This window comes from Protopterus annectens, chromosome 6.part0 (assembly GCF_019279795.1).
Source record: "Protopterus annectens isolate FY-2018-M chromosome 6.part0, PAN1.0, whole genome shotgun sequence".
Lineage (NCBI taxonomy): Eukaryota > Metazoa > Chordata > Ceratodontiformes > Protopteridae > Protopterus > Protopterus annectens.
The window spans coordinates 321,671,666-321,698,977 of NC_056737.1; the positions used below are offsets into that span (position 1 = coordinate 321,671,666).

The window sequence follows — 27,312 nt, forward strand, 5'->3', positions numbered from 1 at the left end:
TGTTAAGGAGGACAAAAATATAAAAAGTATGTAAAACATTTTTTCCTAATAGTTATCTATATAAAACATTTCATGATATAAACTTCATATTATATAGTCAAGCAGAATTGTGTGGTATGTAGTCAGGGGTATCAAATATAGGGATGAGTCTTTTCGGTGACTGCTGTATTTGATAAAGCTGGTAAAGTAAACAAGTACTTATTTTTAATTTTAAGAAATATAGGTATTACAATGTAAAAAGGATAAAAAAACACTGGACATAAACGAGTTTAAGTTAATATGATGTTACTTTGGGTTACTTGGGTGTATAACTACACTTAATATTTATATGCAGAGTTGAAATGTCTTCTCCTTTTTGCATAGGTGAATATCTGAATTAATACCCTTGGCTTAATCTAACAAGTGTTTTCTGAAATTACTGGAAGTGAGTAACAGATATACAAGTGCATTTAACAGAACAGTGTAGAAGTTAGTTTTATTTAAAGATAGCCAGTGCACTTTTTCTTAAGACTAAAAACTAATGCTTTCTGAAAGCATACAATCTGCTTTTCACACTTGGAAGGGGAATAGGCAGAACAGACAGCAATCACTAAGTGGGAGCACAGGCTGTAATGTGTGCTTTAACACAAGTAACCTTAATTTTAGGTTACGTAATGCCTGTAGGTGCAAATGTTAATTTAGAGCAATTGTTCCTATTAGGAAGCGTATACTATTTTTTAAGATGTACATAGTTTTGTGTGTTTGTTGTACGTTAATAGGTTCAAATGTGCACATATTCAACTGGAAATGACAAAAAACAACTGCATAAAAGATCAACCTGCCAGACAGTGTGTGCATGTAACACAAAAGCTGGAAATACTCATTCAAAAAACTGTCATGAACAATTGCTGGCCACAATAACGTCTTATCATAACATGTCCATATTATTTTGGAACATTATATTAAATGGCTTTACGGGTATAGACAAAAAAGGTAAGAATACCGAATTATATTAAGAAATGCAGAGTGCAAACAGCAATGCTTCAGGAGACATAATTGGAAAGAAAACAGCATGTTAATTTGATAAAGAAATGACTTCAGGATGGATACCCAGCAGAACATCAGGGACTAAGGAAAAGGGGAGGAATTACACTAATGGCTAGAGGAGCTCTAATAGTGACAGGAGACAAAAAATATAAGGGTAGATTTGTGGTCGTAAAGGGTTGCTGGCAAGGCAGGACGGTTTCACTGGCATGCATTTACATTCCACCAAAAACTGCTATTAATGGAACTTGAAAATCTGGGGGGAAATAATCTGCTACTTTTTAGGAAGGTACTTGAATCTGATTTCCAATGGTGAGGATGTATCTGGGAAATCTAGAAGGAAAAAATAAGAAAGAGGGTAGATTTCTTAAAAAAATTATGAAAATGTTTGGTATGGAAGATATGAATTCAGTAGTAGGCACTCAGAGATTTTACTTATTACTCCTTAAGCTACAATAGCTGGGCCAAACTAGACAGAAATTACATTTCACTGACACATGTCCACTTAACTGAAATCAACACATACCTGATAATTATTTCAAACCATACACCAACAAAAAAACAAGATAAAAAATGAAGGGTATACTTTCCTGTTAAAAAGGAAGAAATTTGAAGTGTAGTGGAAATAATCTGAAAGTAACTAGGGAAATAGAAATTCCTTCAGAAGTTACAGCTAGTGAGTGGGATAAAATAAAAATGAAATTTAAAAATAGGGTAGAAATAAGAGAGAGAGAGAGACAGTTAAGAAGCAACTGGAATTACTTAAGAGGGGCTAACAAAGGTCGAAACATTGCAGAGTAAGGGAAATCTCACAGAAAATACAGTTGTGTAAAATATTTCCATAACAGTCAATATGCTTTTTTTTTCACTTTTGCAGTATTAGGGATCTCGTGCCAAAGATAGCCCAACATCCGGCTAGTATACCGGAGCCATTAGATCTTTTAGGTACCATACGTCATAAATATGCTCTCTGCACAAGAAGGGCATGAAGGTGACATATGGATGCAAGCACTGAGAACTGAATTACTGAACTGTCCCAGGAGGAAGAGAGTACCATCAGGGACAAAAGACAACATGTACATCCAGAAGGGAAAAGGAAGCAAGAGCTCCTTGGCTAGGAGGGTAGCAAAAGCACAGGAGGAAGGGCTATGAGGGACAGGTCAAATACTGCAACAGTGGAGAGAAAAACATTTACTGTTATGATAAGATTTTACACAGCTGTACTATGTCCTTCCATATCACTGTTGCAGTATTCTTTACATAAGGGAGAGTAAAACAGCTAAGATGATGGCTGGGTGGAGAAAGGCACAGAAGAGCCCTCTACAAACCCATGCAGAATAGTTCTGACAAAACCTGCCCTGGTCCTGGAAATAACATCCAATTAATGATGTTTAGTGAAAGTATGAAGAGGGGACCAAATAGCCTTTAAGGATGGAACTGGTGTTCAAACCCTTGGAAAAGGCACCAGATGAGGCAGCCACCTTACTAGAATGTGCCTTTACAAAGGAAGACATTTGTCAAGAAAAGAATTGGAAAAGGAAATAGCCTTAGAAATCCAGGATGAGATGGTTTGCTAGAAACGGCCAAACCCACAGTCCTGCAATGAAAAGAAATAAAGTTGCTCAGACTTGTGAATTGCCTTTTCTTTTATCTAAATAATACCGGAGCTGTATATGCAGATCCAGGTGTGAAGAGCATTCTCACTGGCAGACTGTGGAGAAGGAAAAAAAGGAAGGAAGGTAAACAAACTGATTAAGGGACAACTCATTAACCACCTTGGACATAAAAAAGGATTAGTTCAGAGAGACACCTTTGTCTGTGAAAAACTAAAAAAGGCGGAATAGCCAAGAGAGCCTGAAGTTCAGATACTTTCTTGGCTGATGTAAGAGTGAAAAGAACAGTCTTCCAAGTACAATGTGGCAAGGAAGTTGCACTAGCAGGTTCAAAAAGAGCCTGAGTCAATTTTGCAAGTTCAAAATTCAGGTCCCAAGAAGGCAGGATAGGCTTTCTGGAAGGTCTAATATGAAATTGCATGACTTCAAACCGAGATGCCAAAGGAGGATTTAAGGGCATACAAGCAAAAACTGCTGACAGGTGAGCTTTAACTGAAGAATATGCCAAACCAGAATGGAGATGATCACACAAATGAGAGAACCAGAGGAACCTCCACAAAGAAGGGATGCTGATGGCAAGATAGGCACTAGATAGAACGTCTTTTCCTACTTGTCCTAGTAGTTGGTTTCTTGGCCTCCTGGAGAACCCAATGCATGTCCTCAGAAAAGAGGTGTTTAAAAGGAATCAAAACCCTATCATCCACAATGTAATCTGAAGAGTGGACAGGTGAAGATGGATAAGAGATCCCGTGTCTTGTGTGAGATGATCCACCTGGTGAGGTAACTTGTGGTGATTGCCCCTGGCCATGTAATAAAGAAGGGGAAAACAATGCTGTCTGGGCCAAAAGGGAGCTACCAGCAAGATTATGAGAGAGTCCTGTCTGATCTTGTGCAGAACTTACGGCAATACAGAAGTGGGGGAAGGCATACAGAAACATTATATTCCCAAGGGAAAGACAGGGCATCCACTTTCCAAGTCAGAGGACTTGGGACTCCTGATCAGAATAGAGAAAGTTGTCCGCTCAGAGGGGAGGCAACAAAAGTCTGCCTGAGAACTACCCCACTGATGGACTATGTCCAGAAATTTGTCTCTGTGAAGCATCCATTTGTGAGCCTGTGTTCTGGACCTGTTCAATTAATCTGCCACTAGACTGTACTCTGAAGGAATGCAAACTGCCTGAACAGTTAATTGATACCGGACAGCTAGATTCCATGCCTGAAGTTCTAAAACTGTACCCCCCTGCTTGTTGATATACCACATCACAGTCGTATTGTCTGTAAAGACTTTGAAGGGGGCAGGGTGAAAAAGGGAATGGAAAGCTTGCAGAGCCAGAAGCAGAGTGCTCATCTCTTTTACAGTGATATGATTTGACCTCTGATGAGAAGGCCAGCAACCCTGAACCTTTAGTGAGCCACAAGAATCCCCCCAACCCAAAGTCCGAGGCACCCATGTATACTTCCTGAAAAGGAAATGGAGCCTGGAAGGGAAGTCCCAGATTAAGAGTTGCTGAATCCACTAATGAAGCTCAAGTTTCAGGCACGGAAGTAAAGGAACAGAGAACTCCAGGGGGTGGCAATGTTGAAGCCACACTAATATGAGGTACCACTGAAACTTCCTCATATGGAGCCTGTCAAGAGGAAGCATTGGAATAGTGGAGGACACAAATCCCAGGCCATGAGAGAAGACAGAGGAAGGAGAGACGGGGAAAAAATGTCAGAGACAAACCCTTGGGAGTAGGAAGTAAAGTCAGCATGGGAATAGTCTGAAGCCTGCACCAGAGGAAAAAAAATGATCCTGGGAGGGTGTCAGAACTGATTTACTTGAGATTTATGGTGAAGCCCAGACTTTGCAAAAGAAAAGTGGTAAAATGCTGGGAGAAGAAGCTTTAATGAGCAGGTTGTCCACATACGGAAAAATCTGCATCTCCAAAGCCTGCAAAAAAGCAACAACAGGAGGGGAGACATTTGGTGAATACTCTTGGGGTAGTAGAAAGCCCAAAGGGTAAAGCAGAAAACTGAAAATGTGAAGAAGAAACTGGGAAATGTAAAAATGTCCTGAACAGAGGGTGAACGGTGATGTGAAAGTATGCATCCTTGAGGTCTAGAGAAACCAAAAAGGCCTAAAGAAGAAAAGAAAAGTCTGAACAAGCAACATCCAGAAAGAAGGGACCTTGAGAAAGAAGATCCACAATTGTTCTCCATGTACCCTCCTATTCTGAGGAACCCAAAACATTCTGGCGTAAAGCCCCTTTCCCATATGGATGGGTGGAATGGGCTGAAAGGTACACTGATCCAAAAGGGATTGCGGAACCTCTGGAAATTGAGGAAACTATTCCAGAGAAGGTTGAGGAATGCCCAAAAAGGGGAAACGGATTTCCAAACCATGAAATACCCCCTGAAGAATGACAGCACCCCAAGCATCTGAGGTGATTGGATGGCAATTTGGAAGAGACAGAGAAAGGTGGAGAGACAAGCGGACCTAACAGAAGTGAAGAGGAGGCTAAATGTCAAATGCACACAGGTTTATCTTGAAAGGAAGGCTTTTGAGAAGGAGTTGTCTGAGTGAATTTAGCAGGAGGACCGTGCCTAAATCCAGTCTTACATTTAGGAGGTGAGTAAGTCTACCCATGTGCAAAGGTAGACTCAACAGGATAATTCCTCTGGAATTTGGTGACAGGAGACAAAACTTTTTGAGTTCCTGCATGGAATTACTCTTATCCTGGAGGGACTTAAAACAAGTCAGCAGCAGCTGTCCCAAAAAGATTTATGTTGTCCACAGGAGTATACAAAAACCGGCTTTAAAATCATTGGGTAAAGCCTGAAAATGTAGCCATGAATAACCGCTCATCATGGAGCCTAAAGCAGAAACACTGGAAGAGGCATCAGCTGCATTTTTAAGTGACAGGTGACATGGGAAGGGGACCCAAGCAGGGAGAGAGCTGAAGCCTTCCCCATCAGAATCAAGAAGGCCAGACACCATCTTAGCTACCTGAAACAGAAGAGCCAAAACATTCTTGGTCATATGGGTTTGGTAATTAATAGCTCTAAAAGACAGGGTGGCAGCAGCATAAACTATTTTACTCAACCTTTCAGTATATCAACTATCCTTATCTGAAGATAGACGCTTAGTAGACTGCAACAGTTTAAAAGGTTTATCAAAGGAAACAAACTACTGAAGGATCAGCAGAAGAGCATTTACACAAAAATTTGTAGTCCTCAGTAACCTCGTAGAACCCTTCTTAGGAGCTGGATGCTGAAAATCAGGAGCTACAGATGCAGCAGAAAAGTTGTCTAAAAGGCCTGCCAAAACAGGAGGATCAGCAGACAGCTTAGGAAACTCAATTTGTAAAAGCTCATGCCACCTCTTTTGAATGTCAGAGACCTGGGAGCAATCCCATTTCAAGGACTCAATCATAACAGCAACAGTATCTCTAAAGGATAATTCTTCCAAGGGAAGTCCAGGCTCAAAGAATCCTTTTCCACTGAACCATCATCTAGAGGGGTAGGAATGTGGGAGTAAGCAAGGGATTCCTCCCCAGAATCCAAGTCGTCTTCTGAGGAATATAATTCCATAAGCCTCTTAAAAGGAAAAGAAGACTAGGGAAAGGCAGGGACAGACACCCCTAGAATCCAAGTCGTCTTCTGAGGAATATAATTCCATAAGCCTCTTAAAAGGAAAAGAAGACTAGGGAAAGGCAGGGACAGACACCCCTAGAGGTGGCTTCCAAGGACATCAAAGCACTGAACAGACCCAGAGTCAAATCCTGCCATTCATGTTTGGGGATCTTTAGCAACAAGGGTAATATGTTTAGATTTCTGCATTTTCTTGAGTACGTCCACCCTAAGGACCTATATTCCAGCAATGCAAAGTTATCAAAAAAGAGAAGTTGCAAGCAAATACACCATAGGAGGATAACCCAAAATAGTATGTATGAGGAGGAGTTAGCCACTAATCCTGTACCTAGAGGGGATGGAGGGAGGGAAACCTGTACTGCAGCTGTATAAGCACTCGAACATCTACATTTATGGTAGGTACAAAACTGTACTATGTTCATCGTGCATACAGCTGCAGTAATCATATATGGGTAGAATCCCAAAGCTACGCACAGGGTGGTAGGCACTAGGTGGAACTGGGTTGAGCCAGAATGCCCTGCAACACAGCAGTGGCAAAGCCTGCTCTAGTTTTGGAATATAAAGGCAGGTGGTAGTGTCTTGTGAAGGTATGTACAGAACTCCAAGTGGCTGCCTCCAAAATATCTTTGGTAGGAACTCCTCTGAGGAAGGCTGTAGAGGTAGCTGTGGTCCTGGTGGAGTGTGGTCTGATGCCTACAGGGACAGGTTTCCCATGGTAGGAGTAACAGAATCGTATGCAATGGCCTATCCATTTTGAAATTGTCTGTTTGGTAACAGGCTTTCCTTGAGCTCCTACAGCATAAGACACAAAAAGTTGTTCAGATTTCCTGAAAGGCTTTGTTCTGTCCAAATAATAACAAAGCTGTCTATGGATGTCTAAGGAATGTAGCAACCCCTCCCCTTTGTTTTGAGGGTTGGGGTAGAAGGTAGGTAAGTGAATGGCTTGAGTTAAAGCTACCCAGGATATCACTTTAGGCATGAATGACGGGTTGGTTCGAAGGGAGACCCTGTCCTGATGGAAGATGAGGAAGGGCTGTACAGCCATGAGGGCTTGTAGTTCTGAAACCCTACGAGCTGAGGTAATGGCCAGAAGGAAAGCTGTTTTCCAGGACAAATATTGCAAATCTGTTGAGGAAGCTGGCTCAAAGGGAGGCAATGTTAATTTTTCTAGAATGTAATTAAGATCCCAGGCTGGCACTGGTTGTTTCCTTGGGGGTCTTATATTCTTAGCCCCTCTGAGGAATTGTCTTAAAAGTGGGTGAGAGAATAAAGGTGGATCCGTGTTAAATTCTGCAGAAATGGCTGAGGCATGGATTTTTATGGAGGAAAATGAAAGCCCACTGTTCAGCAGCTCAGCTAGATACTGTAATACCGGAGGCAAATTCAGTTTTCTAGGGTCCTGGCCTTTTTTCTCATTCCAAGAGCAAAACCGTTTCCATTTTGCGGAGTAAGTCTTCCTAGTAGATGGTCTCCTGGCCTCCAGAAAGACATCCTGCACCTCTTTGGTGAGTAGGGTCTGTTGAGGTGTTAAGGGATTTTCCATGAAGCGAGATTGAGTGTTTTCAGCTGACCATGAAGAGTTTTGTAGCTGTGCTGAGTCAGCAGAAGAGGCATTAGAGGTAGTGGCCAGGGAGGAGTATGTGTTAGGCTCCTTAGGAGTGGGTACCAGTGTTGTCTTGGCCAGTCTGGAGCAATCAGTATCATCTTCGGCCTGTCTGCTCTTGCTTTCAAGAGTACCTTGGGTAGAAGGGGCAGAGGTGGGAAGGCGTACACTGTCCATCCTGTCCAACTGAATGAAAGGGCGTCCACTCTCCAGGTCTTTGGGTGAAAGGTCCTTGAACAAAACTTTTCCAGTTGATGATTCCTGTGGGAGGCGAAGAGATCTATGTCTGGCCTTCCCCACTCTTGGATTATCCTTGTAAACACCTGTGGATGCAACTTCCATTCGTGTGGGTCCGTCATATTTCTGCTTAGATTGTCTGCCAACGTGTTTTCCAAACCTGGCAAGTACTGTGCTTGAAGTTCGATGTGCCATTCCAGAGCCAAGTTCCAAAGTGTTATGGCTAGTCTGCACAGGGGGTATGAATGTGTTCCTCCTTGTTTGTTTATGTACCACATTACTGTGGTGTTGTCTGTTCTTATAAGCAATTGTCCTGGATGCAAGAGGTCCTTGAAAGCTGTAATTGCATTTATTACTGCTAGCATTTATTTTTGATTGATATGAAGGTGCTTTTCCTTTGGGGACCATTTGCCCTGAATGCACCTGTTTGTCATGTGCGCCCCCCAGGCGTAATCTGAGGCGTCTGTTGTGATGACTTGATTTGCTTGAGGCTTGCAGAAAGGGAGGCCTTTGTTTGTTTGGCATGCTTTGGCCCACCATAGAAATTCCTTTTGTAAACATGGAATTATTGGTATTATTGTTTCCAAGCTGTGGCTGTGTTGAGACCATAGGCTTTTTAGGTACCACTGAAGTTTCCTCATATGCAACTTTGCACATGGGATTAAAAGGATGCAAGATGCCATGAAGCCCAGAGCCTGCAGGATTTTCCTTGCAGTAAGCCTGGTACAATTTGCTAGTGTTTTGAAGTACTGAGTTAGTTGCCCTTGTTTTTCTGGCGTAAGATAGGCCATCTGGGTGTTTGTGTCCAAGCTGGCACCCAGGAAAGTTATTTTCTGAGTTGGTGTTAGTCTGGATTTCTCTTTGTTGATTGTGTATCCCAGAGAATTCAGTAAACGTGTTGCATAGGCCAGATGTTCCAGTAGTGTGTGCTTGCTGTCCGCTTGGATCAGGCAGTCATCCAAATAAGGGTAAATTTGTATCCCTTGTAGTCTGCAGTATGCAATTACTGATGCCAGGCATTTCGTGAATACTCTGGGCGCAGTAGATAAGCCAAAGGGCAATGCAGAGAATTGATAGTGGGTTGAACCGGCAAGAAATCTGAGGTATCTTCTGCAACTTTGTCTGATTGGGACATGCAGGTATGCCTCCTTGAGGTCCAATGCTACCAGCCAAAACTCCTTGCCCAACATGGGAAGAAGCTGCTGTAATGTGAGCATCTTGAATTTTGGTACGAGTAGAAATGTATTTAGGATGGATAAGTCCAAAATGGGTCTCCAGTCGGTTCCTTTTCTTGGCACCAGGAAAAGTCTGGAATAAAAACCTTGACCTTGTTCGTGAGTAGGAACCTCTTGAATGGCTTTCATTTCCATGAGTTTTGTAATTTGTATTTGTGCCTCTGCCCTTTGATTGTGTGGCAGGTTTGGCATGCCTCTCATTTTTGGAAGAGTGTGAAAATGAAATCTGTAACCTCGGTTTATAATATCCAGGATCCATTTGTCTGTTGTGATAATATGCCAATTTCTTGTAAATAGTGCCAGCTTTCCTCCCAGGGGAGCTGCCAGCTGGGAGATGCTGGGCTGAAAAAGAAGGAAGTCATTGGGTTTGCTTTCTGTATTGTTGTGCATTGTCTTCGCCACCTCTTGGGGCTGGAGTTTGCCATTGTCTGCCTCTATATGATCCTTGAGACTGTCCTCTGCCACTTGAACGCCTGTATCTACCTCTTTGGGGCTTGTCAGTGGCTGGAAAGGACCAGTTTTTTGATGGCCAATTTCTGCTAAAACGTGGTGGCTGTACCTGTAGAAAGGCCTTGACAGTTTGCATAGATTTAGCTTTTTCTTCCATTTTTCGTAGTATCTCCTCAGCATTAGTGCCAAACAACACATCCTTTTGTAAGGGAGCATCTAGCAGTTTAGCTTTAACATGATCAGGCAAGCTTTGTTCCCTAAGCCAGGCATGTCTACGAATAACTGATCCTGTAATAGCAGCTCTACTTGAGGCCTCTAAGGCATCATAGCCACATTGCAAGGTGTGTTTACCCACTTGTTCTGCACTATGCATCATATCCTGCAATTCCTTCAAATCTGGTTGTTCAGGCTGAGACATTTTGTTTCTTAATTGTGATAACAGAAACTGCTGATATTTAAGCATATGGAACTGACAATTTAAGGCTCTCATGGCTAGGGTGGCCGAGGTGTATACCTTTTTACCCCACCTTTCTAAGGATCTAGATTCTCTTTCGGAAGGAAGTGGATTCTTGGCAGTAGAGGCCTTCATTCCCTTGGGGCCTTGAGAAATGGTTTTAGGGTCAGCATTATGGCTTTTGTAAAGAAATTGGAGAATTAGGAACTCTGTAGTACCTATCAGGTTTGACTGGGGCAGGAGGCAGGGAATCCGGATTAAGACAAGCCTCCGAGTAAACATCATCAAGTATGTCCAGGACCGGAGGTATAGCCAGAGGTCTGTGTTGAGGTAACAACAGAAATTCCCTAAGCCTTTTCTTGGAATCAGAAAAGTCTTGGGCTTCCCAATGGAAGTGCTCCCTCAAGGTGTGCAAGGTTTCCCCAAAGGAGAAATCCTCTGGGGGAGATACAGAAGGAATGGACTGTTCTGCATCCAAATCTTCATAAGGGGAGTACGAGTGTTCCTCTACATCAGAATGTTATAAGACAATGGAGCCCTGTTCAGAAGAGGGGGAATCTTCTTCTACTCTGGGTCTCTTGTCTGGAGGGGGCTGGGAGCCCCTGATAAGTGTAATTAAATCCTCAGCCATTTTAAGCATCTGCTTTTTAGGCATGGGGCCTGAGGATGGGCCCTGTGCAACAGGCCTCTTGGGATGCATGGCTGATTTGGACTTAGTAAAGGCCTTAATGGAAAAGGAAGAAGAGGGCCTAAATACACCCTGGGTGGAAATGGACTTATCCCCGGTAGGAGTTTCAACACTAACAGTGGCTTCGGAGGTTGTAGTCTGAGTAAGGGCCGAGGTACCTGCGGTCTCGGGTACAGAAGACACCGCCAAGGAAGTGTCGTCGGTAGTCAGGGACTGCATAGGCGTCTCGCTGAGAACCGGACCACATGTAGCCGGTTTTGGCGTGGTGTCGGTGGAGACCGCGGACCTCTCATGTCGGTCTTTGTCCTTGCGTTTTTTGGACAAAACGGTAGTCTGAGTATCAGACGACATTTTATCATCAAAGGCTTTACCAAAATAATGTTGGGCGAACTCCGCCCGACGCTTAATAGTGCGTTTATTGAAAGTCGCACAAAAGCGACAGCCCGAGACGTCGTGGTCTGGGCCTAAACAAGGTATGCAGAGGGAATGGAAATCCTTATGCGGTATTTGCTTCCCACAAGAAATACAATTGTTAACTTTGTCTGACATCGGTCTGAGGCAAAAAAAGTTTCCCCAACGGGGTACTTAGCTTTAAAGAAGACTTCGGTTTCCAATTTTTCGTAAATTCAGGAGCTGGCCGACCGGCACTTGCGAACTGCTTCTGCTTCGGGCACCGCGCGGCAAAAAAGACTGAAGAATATGGCGTCGGCTGTGACTTGTATACCCCTGTCGCACTGACGCCAGGGAAGAAGGCGACAACAACCGACGCCGGACCAAGACTTTGGAATTCGGCCAACCGAGGACCCGCCTGACGGCAGAGAACCCATATGTGATTACTGCAGCTGTATGCACGATGAACATCATGTATTTCTATACTCCAAGTGAACTTCGGAGGATTGTTCCTCAGTATGCTAGAAGTGTGATGGGAGAACAGTCAGGTGAATTGGAATCATGTTTACTGGGAAAGTAATGAGTTGGCATATATCAAAAATTTCCTACAGAGTACTCTGGCAGAAATGTACAGGGTGGAAAATGACTAACTAAGCCAATTATTCGAGTTGGGATACAAGATCTTAACTAACAGTAAGGGTGAAAGTTTAATGTTACTGATTGCTATAAAAGCAATTACTAGAAAATGGAAATTAAAAGCAGTTCCCAAAGCAAAGGAAGTTTTGGATCCTGTAAAAACAAAGTTAGGATTGTGTAAAAAAGGGAAGGAGCAAATGTCAGAAATAAATGATGGGAACAATACATGCAGAATACTGTTCAGGAGGAGGGATGAGGTTTCAAGGAAGGCAGGAAACGGGCAATTAGGTAATGCTGGAGTGAGTAAGAGCTGTTCATTTAGAAATCATAGAGGCACTATTCAATACAAGGAGTCTAAAAAGAAAAATGCCTGCACTTGATGCCCTCTTGCAAGTCAAACTTATTCATACCTATGTAGTTAGTGCAACACGATTTCAGTACAATAACATCACTCCCTCTAGAATAGGGTTTAGTGGCCAATATGCCTTCAGGTCCCTGGGCAACTGTGGAGGAATATATGTATATGACAACAACAGTATCACCTTATATTAAATTATCACAACCCTAACTTGGGGCTTCCAGACGGCCAAAAAATAATCCTTAAATTCAGCTATTAGCTTATTGCTAGATACAGATCCCCAGCAACGTCTCTCAAAAATCATGTAAATTACTTTAATACCAGTGACGGGTACTACCTAAAAAAAAAAAAAAAAAAAAAAGGTTTTGCTAAGGGATATCAAATACCCAAGCACTGAGTAGCACACATGCACCTCTAAAAATACACATGTTCAATATTTCCTAGACTTTGATAACAGCAATAAAACTAGAGAAAATGGTGCAACTTCCCACTAGAGGCTCTAATATCCTTGACTTAGTCCTTACCAACTTTGCCCCAGCCTGTAGCCCAAACAATATATCTTTTAATTTCTGGTAAAATCTGAACACAAATCAATTACCTTTTCTGTCAGGGTTAATGGTGTCACCCCACCACCAAATATTAGTGATGTACTTACCGCAACATGGTATCTGTGTTGTTCGTTTCTCATTCTTCTTCACATATGGATGTCTGATCCAACTCAGCCACCTCCCATAGACTTGGCTTCCAGGTTCAAACTCCTCCCTACCCACAATCCTCTACCTCCAGCCCAATCTCCTCAGATCGAGTTTGCTGCCCCAATAAACAAAAGAGAAAATAAAAGATAACCAGGAGCTCAACCTGGAACCAGTGTTCCAACAGAGGCTAATCTAGATCCTCTAGAACCACATCTAATTTGGAGGGGGATGGTTAGGCGGGAAGGTGAAGCAGAATGAGAACAGGACAACACAGATACCAAGTTATAAGTACACAGCTAATAAATTGGATGTTGTCCTTTTCATTCTGATTCATGTAGAGGTCAGAGTCCCCAGCTACTTTATTTCTTGGGTGGCGTCAAGGAAGGCTTTGCCGGAGCATAGATGAACCAAAGGAAGTCCTGCTCCTGGACACAACATCCAATTTATAATGAGACACAAAGGTATGAAAGTTAGAAGAAGTGGCTGCAGCGCAGATGTCATCAACAGAAATCCTGGAAGAAAAAGCAGCAGACACAGCAATGGACCTAGTGGAGTGAGCTTTTGGAGGACAAGGCAACTGTCAACCATTCTTTCCATAAATAAATGAAATACAGCTAGTAATCCATTTTCCTACTGTTACTTTAGAAATAGCTTGACCTTTACGATTAGGAGAAAAGGAAACAAACAACTGTTCTGATTTCCTAAAATGCTTTGTCCTATGGAGGTGAAATGGAGCTGCCTATGAACATCTAAACGATGTAAAAGGTATCCGTCTGTGTTAGAATAGCTAGGAAAGAACACCGGTAACTGAATGCATTGATTGATGTTGTTAGAGGTAGTGACCTTTGGCATGAATGAAGGGTTAGTACGAAGGGAAACCCTATCCTTATGAAAAATGATGTAGGGACGCTTGGAAAAGTGAGCTTGCAACTCGGATGCCCTTTTTGCTGAATTAATGGCAACAAGAAAGGCGGATTTCCATGACAAAATCACAACCCTTAGTGGTTCAAAAGGACTCTGAGTCAAGGTGTGCAGAACAAGAGTCGAGTTCTGCTGAGAAGTAGGGTCTTTGATAGGAGGTCTCAGAAAAAAAAACACCTTTCATGACATAACCTAGCAACAGCCACAGACCCTGAAGGCAATCCTGAATGAAAGTTGGATATGCCAGCCAACAGAAGTTTAATGGTTACAAAACTAGAACGTCACTTATATAAAGATTTTAGAAATGACAGAATAGAGGGAATCAGAGCTGAAAAGGGATCAATGTCATTGTTGGGTGCCCAAATCGAAAACCATTTCCATTTACGCTTGTACACCTTCATAGTAGTTGCCTTCTGAGAGGCCAAGGGGATAGCTTTGACCGGAGGGGGGTGGACCTCTAACAATCATAGGAACTGGAGAAACCATGCAGTTAACTTCACAGTGGGGAGATCGGGGTGGCATCCTAACGTCGGGTGAGAAAGGAGGTCTGGTTTGGGTTCCAGCATCCATGATGTTTGAGATGAGACTAGAGGAAGGGGAACCATACCTGATGAGGCAAAAAGTGGGCAAGGAGAATCACTGAACACTTCAACCATTTGGCTTTCTGAAGCAATCTTGGGATCAAAGGTAGAGGGGGATAGGCATACATAAGTCCCGGAGGTCAATCGTGGACCACAGCATTCCTTGGGAACCCTCCCCAAAGGGGGAATCAGAGGGAAATAACTGCTACATTTGTTGTTGCAAGGGGATGCAAAGAGGTTGCAGCAGAGCAGACCTCAGAAGTCGAATATCTCGTTCACTGCTGACCGATTGAGGAACCACTTGTAAGGCATCAGAATAGACCTGCTGAGCCTGTCTGATAACACGATGGATTTTCCTGCTACATGTGTTCAGGTAGAAAGAGGTGTGAAGAGATCACCTATTCCCAGACCCTCATGGCCTCTCTGCAGAGAGGGTACAACCAGGTTCCTCCTTGCTTGTTGATGTACTAGACTACTGACATGTTGTCTGTGTGAATGGCAATAGTCCCTGGAGGGAGAATGTCCTGAAAGGGTTGCAACAACAAAAGGACAGTTCTCATCACCAAGACACTGATATGCAGACTAGTCGCTATCAAATTCCATGTGCCTTGGACCATCTTCCTGTGGAAATCCCCCCCCCCCACCTAGATGGGAAGCATCCACGATCACAGTGGCTGAAGATAGGGGAGGAGTGAAAGGCCTGCTGATTTATTTACTTTTATTGTCATTTGTTTATTGGGGTAGTCTAACTGGACACAGGTCCGTTTTCAGCAGAGGCCCGGGGAGAAAAGCAACAAAATACAACACAGCATAATCAATACAAACTCCAAAATACAATACAGTGTAATTCAATACAATATATGAGTACATATATCTAAGTATACATTAAAGTCAAGGTTAAGAAGATCTAAAAGTATTCAATTTGTAAAATGACCAAGCAAACATTGAAAAATCACTTTTTAAAAAAAATCTAAACTTTTTTTTTGCATGAAATGACAGTTAAGGCATCAGTCTGGTGATAATCTTCTTACTGTAAGACATTACCGGTATTTAGCATAGTAAATATGGCAGGTAAAAGAAAAAAAAATTTCATGGGAAAAACTGGTGACCTTTAGCAGAACCTTAGCAACAGTGTAATGGTAGAGATCGACAGATCTGACTGAATCTATCATCATAGATGTGACCTGCAAACAAATGTCAGCCTGATAGCTGACTGGGAGTGATGCAGAAGAGACCATTGAACAGACAGCGTCCACTGGAAAATGCGCATATAGTAGCTGAGCGGAACCAAGCACCAAGCATAGCAGCTGCCATAGATCCCAGAATTTACAAAATCAGCCTGGCTGTAGGAGATGGGAGATTCAGAATGGCTTGGACTTGAGACTTCAAAGTGTCACTGCAAGGTTGTGGCAAGGCAGCTATTTTAGTAGCAGTGCTCAGGTGAACTCTGATGAACTCCCAAGGTCTGAACCGACATAGGCTATGACTTGCCCAAACTTATAATAATGTCCAGAAGTGAGACAATTGGAAAAGACAGTCCCTGGCCTGACAAAGGTGACACTGAGTGGTGGCAGTCTGGAGCCAATCATCCAAATACAGGAATACTTGAAACCTTTGCAGATGGGAGATGAGCTGCAACCACTGCCATGCACTTGGTAAACACCCGGGGGGGCTGTGGTAATGCTAAAGGACAGGGCTCGAAACTGGAAATGACTGGGTCTGAGGCGGAAGCACAGATAACTTCTGGAACGCCCGTCTATTTTTATGTGATAGTACGCATCCTTAAAATCCAACGAGCACATCCAGTCATCCTTCCTCAGCAGCGGGAGAATGGACTGAACAGTCACCATCTGGAACTTGGTCTTCTTGATGTACAAGTTAAGACTGCTTAAGTCCAGAACAGACCATAGGTCCCCTGTTTTCTTTGACACAAAAAAAAAACCAGGAATAAGTTCCGGACCCTTTCTGATTGGTTGGGAACTCTTGGATGACTCATTTTTGCAGCAATATGGCAATTTCATTAGCTGCCAGCTCCCTCTGACTGGGTGGAACGCCAGAGAGCCTTTTCAGAACATTCGGAGGAGGAAGGGAAAAGGGAATGTAACAGCCTCTGGAAATGTTTACCACCCGCGCGTCTGTCATGATGCAGGCCCAGACGCTCAAGTGTAGTGAAAAATTACCTCTGACTGCCTCCTGAGTAGTACAGTGAGGCAATGCCTCTGGAGCTTTGAAAGGGTTTCTCAGGAAAGGATTCCCTAGAACCTTGGTTCTGTGGACATCCTCTGCCTCTAGGGTAGCATCTCCCATTACAGCCTCTGCCTCCTCTGTCCCTGGAGGAGGACTTTCTGCTTTGGTCAGGAAAACAACCTTGTGACTTACAGAACCAAGTCTTTTAGCACCCCCCTGTGATTTCTGGAATAGGTTCATTGGAGAGAACTTAATCCCCATAGCAAGTAAGGTCTTACCTTTTTGTTCCAGGGAGATTGGGGTGTCCTTAACCGATGGTCCGAACAGCGAGGAACCAAAGGGGGCATTGAAAAACGACACATTAAAGGCCTCAGAGAAAGTGCACATCCTTATCCATGAACGGCAACGCATTGTGATGCCGGTGCGAGCTGCACTAGATAAATCATCTGCAGAATGGGCAATAAATCTTATGGAATAGTTGGTTATAGAAGTAAGAGTGGACAGCTTAGGGGAAATTCTATTGAAATCCTCCTTAGGCATACTCTTCGCCACAGAGTCAGAGATTTCCTTGACCAAGTCCCTCTGGAAGAGAGTAAAATGTGCCAGATAACTGAGTGCCCACAGCGAGAAGGTGGCTGTGGCAAAAGTGTACTTCTTGAACTTGTCTATCACTTTGGACTACTTGTTCGGTGTATGGACAGTAGAGCTCTGCTGGGAGAGCTCTTTCTTAGTAGTAGTTGCCTCCATCATAGAGTCAGCTGGAATACCTTTGCTCCAGAATGGGTGGTCTTCTGGGGGGAAAAGATCTTATCTGCTGGTTCTATGGTGTCCATTTTCTTCCAAGTCCAACAGGCTACGAGGCATCCACCGGGAGAACCATCCAAGATGTAGATGGTCCTGTCCCGAAGGCCTCCAGGAACAGATTCCTCCAAAGAGGGGGTTCTGGATGACAATACACCTTTTAACTTTAAGATCTCAAGGAGGTCTGCAAAGGAGACATCATCTAGTATCATCTTCGGAGACCCTTCTCCCTCATTGTAATCTGTATCCTTGGTGACGGACTCCATAGGGGAACCAATGTGCCTCCTTTTGAATGGCCTCCTCAGTAGGATACTCAGGGGAGGAGTTGGAAGAGGAAGGAACCACCTCTGGTAGAGCAGGCTGGAGGTCTTCCGAGACGGGCTGACCCTGGGCAGGAATGGCATATCCAAGGCCTCGATCCAGAATGGGATCACAGGGAGGAGAAGCAGACAAAGGGTCTGGCTCTCTTCAAACAGAGAAGGCCCATTCTAAAATCTGGAAAGCTGAGAGTCCTGGGTAGATGCCACTGAACTTCCTCGGAGATGAAGCTGCCGAGGAAGACGGAGGCAGCCCTCCCAGAACCCCAACTCCCAAATAGAACTGGACACACGCTGTCGAGGGCCGAAGCACCAAGGGGAAGAGACTGATCTGAAAACAGTGGAGCCAATCCTCTCCCCTCGGAACTGGTCATGACATCTCGGATCTGTGTTGCACTCTGATCCGGCATTGGCGCAGACACAGTGAAGGCAACAGTCGGAGCAGAGGAAGCAAAGGCCCACTGATCCGATCCAGAGTCCTTCAGCAGACTACTGTCCTGGGGCTCCGAAACACAGACATGGATCGGAGAATGAGAAAAAGGTGCAGATGGGGAAGGCTCAGATCCATGAGAGGATAGAGCAGGAAGCACCCCCATCTGAATCTGGGCCTTAATTATGGATCTGACCATTCTGGCCATGTAAAGGATCCAAGAGGATCTAAAAAAGCCACCAAAGGTGGGTGAGAATGTCTGAGGGTCTGTAGGATCCTAGATGGCAGAGTGGGAGAAACCAAAGTAATAGATCTCCCTACAGACCTGGAGGAAGACTGAAGATTCAGAAACCTACTGATCCTAGCAGGACTACCTGGACCCACAGCCTTGGGATCCGAAGATGGGGTAGTGGTAGAGGTGGAGGACTCACTAGGACCCATTAAGTCGATCAGATCCAAATTCTAGAAACTTTAGCAGGAGGCTTTGAAGATGCCCTCCGCTCCTTAAGGTGCATTTTCTTCACTCAGAGCCGGATGAGAGCTCGGAGAGGGGATTGAGCAACTGGAGGAGAAGAAGCAAGCAACAGACCCTTCAAGATTAGTTTGTTTATTCTTTCTTGAATGGCCCTAGGGTTAACTGCTTAAAGATGCTGCAAGGGGTGTCAAAATGAGAGGGCCCTAGACAGCATATACATCGATCGTGGGCATCCATGTGCAGAATCTTGTGACTGCACTTGGAACACCTCTTAAAACCCAAGGGATTATCCACATCAGACCTGAAAATAAGAATAACACTGCACTAAACCACAACTGCCAAAGACGAACGTCCATGAAAGACAAAGTACAGTTTTGTACCTACCATAAATGTAGATGTCCGATAGATATGCAACTGCAGTCATAACATATGGGTTGTCCTGCCTCAGGCAGCCCTCGGTCGGCTGGATTCCAAAGTTTGGGTCCGGCGTCGGCTGGTGTCGCCTCCTCTCCGACGTCAGAACGGCTGGAGTATAAAGGCATCAGCCGACGCCATCTTCTTCAGTGTTTCTTGCCCCAGATGCCAGGTGCCCTCCTAGGAAGGCTAAATTTGGTGAATGGATAAACAATTCCAGACATGCACAACAGTAATAAACAGATACACCATAGGAGATACCCCCAGCTAATAGGAATAGGGGTAGTGGACCCATAAAGAAGGTTGCAGAGGGGTAGGAGGGTGGGAAAATCCGACTGCAGTTGCATATCTATAGGACATCTACATTTATGGTAGGTACAAAACTGTACTATGTCCTTCAAGAATGCAACTGCAGTCATAACATATGGGTTGAATACCATAGCCAAGCTGGGGGTGGTTGGAACTAAGAAAGTGATGGTGTAGCTAAAATGCCCTGCAGGACTGCCGAAGCAAAGCCTGCTCGGGATATGGAGTATAAATGCAGGTTGTAGTGCTTGGTAAATGTATGCACGGAGCTCCATGTAGCAGCCTCTAGAATGTCCTTTGTAGCCACTCCTCTTAGGAAAGCTGTAGATGTGGCTATAGCTCTGGTGGAGTGTGGCCTAATACTGGCTGGCACACCTTTTCCATGAAAAGAATAGCAGAATCTGATGCAGTGTCCAATCCATTTGGAAATAGTTTGTTTGGAGATTGCTTTTCCTTGTACTCCAGCAGCATAGGCTACAAACAGTTGGTCAGACTTTCTGGTGGCCTTAGTTCTGTCCAAGTAGTAGCGTAGCTGTCTGTGTATGTCCAAAGTATGCAGCAGTGCTTCCCCCCTGTTTTGAGGATTGGGGAAGAAAGTAGGCAGGTGAATGGCTTGATTTAGAGACACCCTGGAAATTACTTTTGGCATGAATGAAGGATTGGTTCTTAGAGAGACTCTGTCCTGATGAAAAATGAGAAAAGGAGGTACTGCCATGAGTGCCTGTATCTCCGAGACTCTTCTTGCTGATGTGATTGCCAATAGGAAAACCGTTTTCCATGAGAGAAATTGCATTTCAGAAGTTGCTGCTGGTTCAAAGGGAGGAAGAGTTAATTTTTCCAAGACGAAATTGAGGTCCCATGCAGGTACTGGCGGTTTCCTGGGAGGTTTGATATTCTTTATCCCTCTTAGGAACTGTCTTAGCAAAGGATGTGAAAACACAGGTGGATCACAATTGTATTTTGCTGAGATTGCTGAGGCATGAATCTTTATGGAAGAATATGAGAGACCAGTATGGAACATTTCTGCCAAGTATTCCAATATCTGAGGTATACTCAATACTGTTGTATTGTATTGTGTTAGCATTCCAGATGATGAATCTCTTCCACTTGGCTGAATAGGTTTTTCTGGTGGAAGGTCTGCGTGCTTCCAGTAAGATCTCTTGAACTTTTTTGGAAAGAGAGATATCGGAAGGAGTTATGGTAACCTCCAGGCTGTCAGATGCAATGTTTTCAGGTTTTGATGAACAGTCCTGTAATTGTGTTGTGTTAGAAGCAGAGGCCATAGGGGCAGAGGCCACGGCTTGGTCCGAGTTATGCTCAACAGCAATGGGTACCAGTGCTGCCTTGGCCAGTCTGGAGCTATCAAAATGCCTGTTGGTTGTTCTGCTTTGATCTTCAGTATCACCTTGGTCAGCAGTGGTAGAGGAGGGAATGCATAAATTGTTAAGAGAGTTCCAGCTGAAGGAGAGAGCATCCGTTTTCCAGGCTAGAGGATGGTGGGTCCTTGTACAGAACTTTTCCAGGTGATGATTCATGTGAGAAGCAAAGAGATCTATGTCCGGTCTTCCCCATTGTCCTTGTTATTTGTGAGAAAATGTGAGGATGCAGCATCCATTCGTGTGGATCCAAGAAATTTCTGCTCAGCTTGTCCGCCAGTACATTGTCCTTGCCTGGCACAAACTGGGACTGCAAATGTATCTTCAGACTTAGGGATTTTTCCCAGAGAATCATTGTTAGTCTGCAGAGGGGATAAGAATGAGTGCCTCCCTGCTTGTTTATATACCACATAACAGTGGTGTTGTCTGTCCTTATTAGCAAATGTCCTTGTTGAAGTGATTTTTCGAAAGTCTCGATTGCATGCATCACTGCCAACATCTCTTTTTGGTTTATGTGCAGATGCCATTCCCTTGGTGTCCACTGACCTTGAATGCATCTGCCCTCCATGTGCGCCCCCATCCATGGTCTGAGGCGTCTGTTGTAATCATTTGACCTGCTTGAGGTTTGTTGAAAGACATGCCTTTGTTTAACTGACTTGCTTGAGCCCACCACAAAAATTCTCTTTGCAGACATGGAATGAGTGGGATTACGTCCTCTAGGCTTTGGCTGTGTTGGGACCATAAGCTTAAGTACCATTGCAGCTTTCTCATATGAAGTCTTGCCAAAGGTATCAGAAGAATGCAAGATGCCATGAACCCCAGGGCCTGCAGGACTTTCCTTGCAGTCAGCTGGGAGAGCTTTGCTAGGCCTTTGAAGTACTCTGGTAACTGCTGTTGTTTTTCCTCTGTGAGATAAGCCATTTGTGTTTTTGTGTCCAGTTTGGCTCCTAGGAAAATAATTTGTTGGGATGGCAGAAGTCTTGATTTCTGAATGTTGACTGTGTATCCCAAGGCCTGTAGTAGTTGAATGACATAGTCCAAGTTTGCTATCAAGGTTTGTTGGTTGTCTGCTTGTATGAGGCAGTCGTCCAGGTAGGGGTATATTTGAATCCCCTGGAGTCTGCAGTGTGCCACTACTGATGTCAGGCATTTCGTGAACACTCTGGGCGCAGTAGATAAGCCAAACGGCAATGCTGAGAATTGATAATGCTCTGTCCCTGGAAGAAATCTGAGGTATCTTCTGCAGCTTTGTCTGATTGGGACATGCAGGTATGCCTCCTTGAGGTCCAGAGTGACCAGCCAAGACCCCTTGCCCAGCATGGGAAGGAGTTGCTGCAACGTCAGCATTTTGAACTTTGGCACAATGAGATAAGTATTTAGAGTAGACAAGTCCAGTATAGGCCTCCATTTGTTTTCCTTTCTTGGAACAAGGAACAGTCTTGAATAAAATCCCTGGCCCTGTTCCTGTGGAGGGACCTTTTCTATTGCTTTTATATTTAACAGCTTTGAAACTTGAATGAGTGCCTCTGCCCTTTGATGAAGTGGCAGGTTTGGCATGCCTTGTCTTATTGGTAAAGTATGGAAGTGGAATCTGTAACCTTTGTCTATTAAATCAAGAATCCAGTTGTCCTTGGTTAAGATATGCCAGTTTTCTGAGAATAAGGATAATTTTCGGCCCAAAGGTGCTTCTCTTTGAGCCTTTGTTGGCGGTATGAAAGTCAAGTCATTGTGGTTGTCCTTGTGGTGCAGCTGGACTGCCTGCGCCACTTCTTTGATTTGGTGGTTGCCATTGGCGGCCCCTGTAGGAACCTCGGTATTGCCCTCTACCTCGCGCCTGTTTTTCCCCTTTGAAACTTGTCAGTGTCTGGAAAGGACCAATTCTTTGAAGGCCAATTCCTGTTGAATCTGGGTGGCTGAACCTGGAGGAAATCTTTGACTGTCTGTACTGATTTAGCTTTTTCCTCAATGGACTTCAACATATCTTGTGCATTAGCACCAAAAAGCTTCTGTTTTTCCAGAGGTGCATCAAGTAACTTTACTTTAACATGGTCTGGCAGTGGCTGTTCTTTTAACCAAGCATGTCTCGATAACAGCCCCAGTCATAGCTGCCCTACATGAAGCCTCCAATGCATCATAACCACACTGAAGAAAATGATTGCTAACCTGCTGAGTGTTATGTACTAGATCCTGCAATGCCTTTTTATCAATAGGCTCAGGAGAGGCTAGCTTTTTCTGTAAATCATCCAGTAAAAAATCATGGTACTGAAACATATGAAAAAGGCAGTTAAGTGACCTCATGGCCAGGGTGGTAGAGGTATAAACTTTTGTACCCCATCTCTCCAGGGACCTAGCTTCCCTATCCGCTGGCAGTGGATTCTTGGCTGTGGAAGTAGTCACTCCCTTGGGGCCCTGTGAAATAGTTTCTAGATCCACAGAATGGGCCTTAAAGAGATGTTTGTGGGTCTCAGGGACCCTATAATATCTGTCTGGCTTGACAGGAGCAGGAGGGAGAGAATCAGGGTTAGCACTGGAGTCGGAGAAGACATCATCCAGGACATCCATAACTGGAGGGATAGCTAAAGGTCTGTGCTGGGGTAGCTTGAGGAAGGTACATAGCCTTTTCCTGGAATCAGAGAATTCCTGACCCTGCCATTTAAAATGCTCCCTCATAGAGTGTAGGATTTCACTGAAAGAAAAATCCTCTGGAGGAGAGGCAGAGGAAATTGATTCCTCCGCATCAGAGTCCTCATAGGCCTGGAAGGATTCTTCTTGGGTATCTGAATGCTCAGAATCCCCAGAGGCTTCATCTGAAGAAAGGTTGTCGGCCTGCTCAGTTCTGGGCCTTTTCTCTGCAGGCGGCTGAGAACCTCTGTCTGGATGAGGCTGAGACCCAATGATAAGAGAAATAAGATCTGCAGCAAGAGACATGATCTGTTTATCAGAAGAAGGAGCCTGGGCAGTAGGTTTAGGAAGGGCCTTGGCCTGGCTGGCGGCCTTAGCACGTGCAAAGGCCTTGATGGACATGGATACAGGAGGCCTAGCTGCCCCACGTGCAGGAGTAACCTTGTCCACAGGAATGGTGTCGGGTAGATCCAGAACCTCGGTTTCTGGAGGAAAATCAACAACCGGAACCGGTGTAGACTCAGAGACCGAAGGAAGTGTTAACGCTGTGTTGTCGGCCTGGAGCGGTTGAATTACCGCTTCCGAAGGGACCGAAGCACTCGCGAAGGGTTTAGGAGGAGCATCGGTGGAGGACGTGGGCCAAGGATGTCGGTCCCGGTCCTTTCGTTTTTTGGTAGATTGAGTTGTCGGTTGTTCCGACGGCATGAAATAAGCGAAAGATTCGCCGAAAAAGTCGTCGGCAAATTCTGCCCGGCGCCTGAGAGTGCGCTTATTAAAGCAAGCACAGGTAGCACAGGCTGAGACGTTGTGGTCTGGGCCCAGGCAAGGGAGGCAATAAGAAAGCAAGTCCTTATGAGGTATTTGTTTACCACAAGACAAACAATTATTAACTTTCTCAATTTGTTCTGACATCGGCTGAGGCAAGAAAAATGTTCCCCTAGCAGTACTTAGCTTTTAGATGACTTCGGTACTGAAAACACAGGAGCTGACAGACCGGCACTTGCGAACTGCTTCTGCTTCGGGCACTGCGCGGCAAGAAAGACTGAAGAAGATGGAATCCAGCCGACTGAGGGCTGCCTGAGGCAGGACAACCCATATGTTATGACTGCAGTTGCATTCCTGAAGGACATCTACAACTGCTGAAGCTAATAAAAAATTTTTTAAAGGAAGAAAGAAGGGCCAAAGCACGAAGACAAAAAGGAAGAAGAAGAGAATAGGAAAGCCTAATGCCTTGAAAACAAGACAGGAGGGGTGGAGACAAATAACACTATTAATACAAAGAAGCTAGATTAATTTTGAAAGAGCAAAAATAGCAAAATTTATCCAAAAAAGACAGAAAACTTACCTGAGCCTAGAAATCACACCTGGGCACACCAGCGGCAAACAAGATCACAAGAGGTTGGGCTGGAGGTAGAGGATTATGGGTAGGGGAGGAGCTTGAGCCTGGAGGCTAATTCTGTGGGAGATGGCTGAGTCGGATCTGAGGATCAGATAAGAGACCCATAAGTAAAGCAGAATGGGGAGGACATCAGCTCCATCTTTAAGAACTGAAGGCATAACAGATCCAGATGCAGCTGCCACATAGGAGGCTTCAGCAGCATAATAACTGCATGTAACAGAATGAAGCTCCACCTGAGAAACCAAGCTCAAAAGGGAAATGTAATAAATCATACCCTCTGAATCAGGCATATCAGCCAGATGCCCCAAAGTTAGGAGAGAACAGCGAGGACAATCAGGCATATGGGTCTGATAATTAATAGCCCTGAAAGCTGAGGTAGCAGAGGTATATACTTTATTATATCTGTCCATGGCATGACTGTCCTAATCAGAAGGTAAAAGCATAGAAGAGGACAGCAACAGTGGCTACAGATGTAAAAGGATCAGAGAAAAGGGTTTTATAACAAAACATTTCAGTTTCAGGGACTTTATAGAACCTGTCCGGTTTCTTAGAGGCAGGAGAATGAGAATCAGGGGCTTGAAAAGCCACAGTGAAAGATTCCAAAAGGGCTGCCAGCATTAGAGGGACTGCAGAAGGTCAAAGAGAATCAATTTGCAAGAGTTCACAGCACCTTTTTGTTTGGAAACCTGGGAACAGTCTCATTTAAAGTGTCCATCATACAAACCACTGTATCTCCAAAGGACAAGTTTTCCATAGAAGAGTCAGGAGAAAGTGACTCCTCTTCCTTTGACCCCAGTATAAGGAAAGAGTGATCTGAGAGGAGTAATTCAATTACTCCTCACCATACTCTAACTCTTCAAAGAAATCAGAGTCCATCAGACGTTTGGAAGGTGTAGACCACCAGGGAACACAAGCTAGAAAGTATAGCTCAATTTCCACTTAAAATAATTGTAAATGTTTGAGGAGATCATTGTTGTAGTACAGACTCTTGGATCTTCTTACCATGCAGAAGCCAACATCCAGCCCGATTTCCAGAATCATTCCTAGCCGAAGGACATTCAAAGACTGACGTCTAGACATATAAGGCTGCCATCTACCTGCATCATCTTAAGGTCTTTCAAAGCAGTGATAGAGCAGTCTGATGCTTGAGCAATGCACAACCTCCCCAGTTGTCTGAATCTAAGTGAGGAAGAGGAAAAAACATGAGAGGTGAAAATGGGATGACGAAGCCAAGAGGCCAACCTGCAGAAAAATTCTCTCCTCCTTGCAACCAGCAAGGGGAGGCAAATGGTTAGCACATAGAGGGGTTAAAGGGTGGGAGTATGAACTACAATACTGATCTACTCGAACATGTACAATTACGGAAAGCAAAACACAACTACACAACGTTCTTTAAAATCAGTCATGTGTTGCAGTTCAGATTCTTGAGAGGACTCATAAAGCTAAATGCTGAGTGAGACTCGTATATGACCTTAAGAAATAAGACTTTGCAGGACAGAGGTAGTGAAACCTGCTCTATCTCTGGAGATATAGCCTATGTTACTGTGTTTTGTAGGGGCTGAAAATGATCCCTTGACTTTGTCGGGGAGATCTACTTTTTGCTGTATGGTTCGGAATCTCACCTCAGGAGGAGGGAAAACTAGTGCTGTCTCAATTAAAATGGGGCCACAAGGATCAGGATGGGTCCATCTCCGCTGATTTGCCAGTACCCTAGGGACTAGGGTAAGGGAGGGTATGCATACAGAAACCAGTGTGCTCATGAGAAATAGAATGCATCTATTTTCAAAGCCCCTGTTAGTTGTGCTCTGGCGCAGAAGTTCTGAAGTTGCTCGGTTAAAGGTTACAGGTCTAGAGAGGGAATTCCCCACTGTATAGTTAGATTCAGAAAGACCTATCTCTCCTTCATCCATTTACTGGACTCTAGAAGGTCCCTGCTTAGAGAATCTGCCAGGTATTGTTCTGGCCAAAAATATAACAGGCTATGAGAGTCAGCCAGATTCCTTAAGCTAGCATTCATATTTGCATGGAAAGGCTCAACAAAAGTTATGACAAAGTTCCCACTTGTTGCTTTACCTGCATCACTGTAGTACTGTCTGTCTAGATCTGCAGGGTCCCTAGGCATAAGTTCCACGGAAAAGCTTTTATGGCCAGGTAAATTGAAAGTAGCTCCTTCTGATTTACATTCAACTTGACATGCTGTGGGACCAGAAACTCTGCACTTTCAGTGGGACCCAAAGATGTCTGACCTCTCTTTGGTGATGGTCTTATCTGATTCTGGTTATATTAGCATATACACACACACTATATATATATATATATATATATATATATATATATATATATCTACATATATATATATATATATATATATATATATAGACATACTATATAAATATATGTGTATGAGTTGTGTATGTGGTATACATACATATATATATATATATATATATATATATATATATATATAT

At 44.0% G+C, this 27,312-nt stretch overlaps 1 protein-coding gene across 1 annotated transcript in view; it reads right to left on the bottom strand.

Annotated features, from left to right (window-relative positions):
* The window catches only part of ZNF106 (zinc finger protein 106), a 2,006,671-nt gene that overhangs the window by 889,783 nt on the left and 1,089,576 nt on the right, over nt 1-27,312 (bottom strand). The window lies entirely within an intron of this gene.